The following is a 5,095-nucleotide window of genomic DNA, read 5'->3' as shown; positions in this document are numbered from 1 at the left end:
AGCACCGTGGAGCGTACTCGAAGCGTTAAAATGCTCCCTCTGCGACAGGTACAGCTGACTTCCGAGCAGGATTGCCGGCTGGAGCAGTACGCCCTTTTGATGGCATAAGTTCCCTGATGCATTGGCACACTTCACCTTTTTGTTGTTGTTGTTTTTATCGCTGTAAGTTTCACGCTGTCTCGATTTGCCAACAGTGTTGTCTGGTTGGGAAATAAAATGGGAAGGGTCGGGGCTGGGGGGTGGGCTGGGACAGGTACAAGTTTTGGGAGGGGCATTAATTAATCCCTGGCTTGGGACAAGAAGTAGTCGCTGCATTCAGCAACTTCTCCTTTGTCAGAGCAAAGCCAAGATGTGAAATTAAATCTGCAGTACTCTTTTTTTTTTTTTTTTTCTCCTTTCTTCCCTCCCTCTTTATTTAACAAAAAAATATTCTAATAAATACTCACTGTTCCGGAGTGTTCTCTCTTCCCAAAAAGCGCTTACAGTATGAAAATCTGATAGAAATATCCATGGAGCCCGGGACAAGAGGGAATGGTATCCTTGCTGCTTTGGCAAGAAGCTGTTCGTTTTAAGACCCTATTCTGTTCCTTTGCTTGTTCTCCCTGCTTTCATCGGTGTGGAGGAGCAAGGCCAAAAGCAGTGGCAGTGATCGCTAACATGAAAAACCACGCGTAAGGAAAAGCTGAGAGGCATTATTCAAGAAGTAGCTTGAAACCGAGCATCTGGAATCGAGCCTAAATTACACCAGTTCAGTTCATTTCAACTTGGAGACGAATGTACAATACTTTCTTACTCTCTGCTGATCGGCCTGAACCAAACTTTCAAAAAGGGCTTGAATGTTGTATCTGGAAGTGTACAAGAAATTCCAACAGTCCGCTGTTACCGAGCCGCTGGTGGCACTAACGCAGCCGTCTACTGCCTTCGACTGAGTTGTTGTCTTTCCTGTACGGATCAGTATGGTGGAAACGCTTTGCGACAAAACAGCTGGTACTCCCGAAAGAGTAACTGCAGTTTTAATATCAACAGCATGCACACTTTTGTTTTTAAACTAAAAAAATGTTTTTACAGGGCTGTTAAACTGACAATTTAGGGTAGAATGTTGTTAATGACTTGCTAATGGCTTATTTGTTTGGGTCAGAAAAATAAATTGTGCCAAGAAAGTGGTTTAATGTGGCATGAATTGATGCTGTTAACACAGTAACATCGAGTGGCTGATATTAAGCCTTCTTAATTGGAAATAGCTCCTGGGATAGAAACAGCCTTTATTCAGCAGATGTGGGTTTCAAAACAGGCCTTAGTCATGTGCTGCCTAAATCCCTCCCTGCACCACCCCACTTCCCATCTTCCTCAGCATCTGAGGTTCTTTAGTAGCGGATGCAGCTGCGTGCCCTGGCAGCGGAAGCGGTTTTATCCAAAATGATGTTAAATTGGTTCGGGACCGACAATCAAACTACCTTTACTAGTGACAGAGAGGTTGTTCGGAGGACGGCACGCGCTCTCGGTTCACAGAACAGACTCGTGCCTGCGTGATCAAACCGCTTAGGGCTGCTCTCGTGACCAACCGCTAAAGCCCTGTAGGATTAGACCCAGACTTTCCAGCATTGCTAAAACTGGTGCTATACTGACCTAGTGTTGGAGATAGTGGGATTCTTACCTCAAACGATGTAGTATCTAGCCTGACCCCTTCAATCGAACATTACCGTGTGTCGTGTTGCAGCTTCCTGTTGAAGAATAATGTTTGTAGTTCAGCTTTCAGCAGAGCTTTGATCTTCCCTGGCACTGAAGTGTTTGTAGGTAGAACAGAGGAATACCAGCGCTTCATTTCTCCCTGCAGCAAGTCTGCACCAAATCCATCAAGTTGCCCTCAAGCTGCAAATTTCAGGTGCTTGTCTTGATTCCCTGAAATCCCGTTGGGGATAAATGCCAGGCGTGTTGATTCGCATAGCCTCCAGCTCGGAAGGGCTGCTTTTACCTTTCGGCACACCCTCAACCCCAGGGTCTCATGAAAAACTTCCAGTATCCCCTGCAACTTTCTTAGAGTAATTCTCTAATTTGATTATTTTCCTCTTTGCCACTTTTCATACGTGGTATAGGTAAGGACACCTCACTCTTGATACATCGAGGAGCGAGTCTGTGTGGCGTGAAGAGGGAGAAAGTTGTTGGCCCTTGAAACACTGGAGTTTGGACTTCTCTAGACACTGAAATGTCACCTTGGGGCGGTGGGATGAGTGAGGAAGTACGAGGGGGACCTGCTCCTCGCAGGAAGGTTCTCTGAGCAGTTGCCACTCTTCAACTTCCTTTGGTATTGTCCAAATTAGAAATCTCCATACGCCGGAGTTGCATCCGGCCATCTGGATTTTTTAAATGTATTTGAGACCTTAATGGGAGAAGAAAAGTGCGTTCAGCGCTTGGGCATCGCCGCTCAGCCTGATAATCTTTTCAACCTCGGAACAAAAATCGGGATCTTCTCTGTCCCTGGAAGCGTTTGACAGAGTAGCTTGGATTACTGCTGTAGGGCAGCACCAGCTCAGAAGGTGCTGACGATTGGCTCGCTTGTGGGTGTTTAGTGCTGCTAAACAGAGCTGAAGTCATAGACTGGTGTTACTGATGAACTCCATTACCCGGTAACTAATTAAAACCAAACAGAAAGGATATAAATACAGGTTTTAGTGGAGAGCGCTGCATGGATCAGATGGGGAGAGTGAACCTGGCTTGGTAAAGTCCTGCTATTCCTTCGCCCATCCCTTGCTCGTGCTTTGTATGATGAGAGCACAAGTGCTCGGCTTGGTTCCTGGTAGCAAACCTGCTGTGTTTTATCTGAGCTCTGCCACGTACCTTATGCTGTAAAGGAGCTGTTAGATTTACAGGGAAAGGGAGCCCAGCCGGGGCTCTCTGAGGATAACAATCCTTGCCGGGCTTTGCCGTGGGATGGTGGCATGGCCAGGTGGATGCGCGTGCTCTCGCTGCATCCTTTATTTCATCTTTCTTCAGTTTTGGAGTGGTGGCTCCTTCTTGGGTTGGGTTGATTCGAGCTTGGCAAGGCAGGCGCGTTCTCTACCCGTCCTGCCAACGCTTCACGCTGCTGGCAGAGCCTCACTGGGGGGGGAACTGCAATTCAGAGCCCCCCACCCATGGGTGGCTGCACCCAGCAACCATCTGGGGCTGCTCCGATGGTCTCCGAAGGCGAGAGCTCTGCCTTGGGGCTGAAAAGATACATCAATTCAAGCATTCCCATCAACTTTTGTGCACTTCCCAGCTTTCTGTTGAGCAAGAAGGCAGCTGAATTCAGCTGGATCGGGAATGTGCCTTATAGCAAACTAACTTCAAAATTAAAAGGGATCCCAAATGCTGGTGTTGCTTTTTCCCTCGTGCAGACACAAATTCCGTGGCTACAGTGTGGGCAGGGAATGTCAGGAATCCTCAATCCCCTTCCCAGATCTAGCCTGGACTTCAGGCCTCTGCCCAAGTGTTTCCATGCTGAAAATGCATTCATCATTTTGCAACGTGCTCGTTGCTCCAGACGATCAAAATATCAGGAGCTGCACACATCAAACATTTGTCTTTCCCAATTACAACTTTAGGTTTTCTTACTCGTTCTCAGAAACACTACTTTATCTCAAAAATGGGATGGTTGTGCTTTTCCAACAGCCGGCTGCTGTATTTATACCTGTGCAGGGTTTCCTGTGAGAGGAAAACGTGGGTGACCCAGGAAAGGTAGGGTTGAATATTTAACTTTCCTGGAGGAGAAGCTACAGCCGGTGCCGATTCTGGGAGAAGGATTGAAACCTACCGGTCTATTTAACCAAACCAAGGAATGGTGATGGTGCAGATGCTTGTTGGTGAGAAGAGCTCTTATCTTATAAAGATACCCAACAACTTTGTGTTACCTAATTCATATAATTCGCCAACTGCTCTGCTCTTGCTTTGGAAGGGCTGAGTTTTCCTTCTTGGCTCTGTCCTTGCTCAACAAGACAGCATCATCTAGTGGCTACAGCACAGCCTGGGGATGCAGGTCACCTTGCTCCTGACGTACTCTCCCATCCTGTCTCAGCGTCGAAGGCTACAACACACACATATTGATAGGTTCCATGTTCTTCTCAGTGTTGGAACAAATTCAGTTTGGTTGGAGAGGACTCTTGGCTCCGGTGTGTGTACATACGTGTAGTGTTTTACTGGATATAGCGTCACGAGGTCCATACGTAACTGAGAGAGGTGTAGATTGGTGACAAAGAACACTTAACTGGATTGAAGATGTATTTAGGAGATTTATAAAGTCTCTTTTGGGTGCTAGTTGATAGAATTTTTTTCTTTCTATTTCTTTTTTTTGTGGGAAAGTGACTATTTTGAAGTTGTACTTGAGAAATTGGCTCTAGAATTGCCTCAAATTAATCTTGGGAGGTCTGAGAGTGTTTGCTGAGCTTCCTGTGTGTCCTGTTTATTAAATCAGAAGATCTGGAACAATCGCTTTGTGTTTTCTGCTCGATCTTTTCCTGACCTCTGTGTCTCTGAGACTCGCTGGCAGCACCACCGTGCTGGGCAAACAGGGTCCTGGACCCTATCAGAGTGTGTGCCCACTGGTAGGAAAAAGAACCGGGGAGCATCGCCCTGCCATCGGCACAAGCTGGATGGCAGCAAGCAGATCCGCCTTGGGCTCTTCCATTCCTTATCCAACCATGATACCTCCAAGATCAAAGCTGTGGGGCTTTCTCTCTTCGCATCTGAGCTGGTGCATTCCAACTCAAGGGGTAGACTGGGATACCGATTCCGACCTCTCCTGCTCGGCAGCTCCAACGTGAGCAATCCCTGTAGAAAAAAAATGGGATTTGAACCTTGTTGATACGTCTCAGAGTCAATCGAACGCAGGTCTGGGGAAGGGCTGGAGGCAGCAGCCAAGCGTGGCGAGCGGTCACCAGGGTTTGCTGCTCCTACGTGACCAGTGGTGATGTCTCCAGGGAAGCTCCTGTGCTGATGGGATGGAAACATCTATGAGTTTGGAGGAGGAAAAACTGACGTAGAGAACAAACCTGCTCATTTATTGGAAGTAGAAGAAGCCTGAGATGTTCAGTGCTTTTTCAATGTAAGTTTAATACTCAGT

This window comes from Cuculus canorus, chromosome 24 (assembly GCF_017976375.1).
Source record: "Cuculus canorus isolate bCucCan1 chromosome 24, bCucCan1.pri, whole genome shotgun sequence".
In the NCBI taxonomy this organism is placed as follows: domain Eukaryota; kingdom Metazoa; phylum Chordata; class Aves; order Cuculiformes; family Cuculidae; genus Cuculus; species Cuculus canorus.
Note: the sequence above shows the minus strand (reverse complement) of the source record.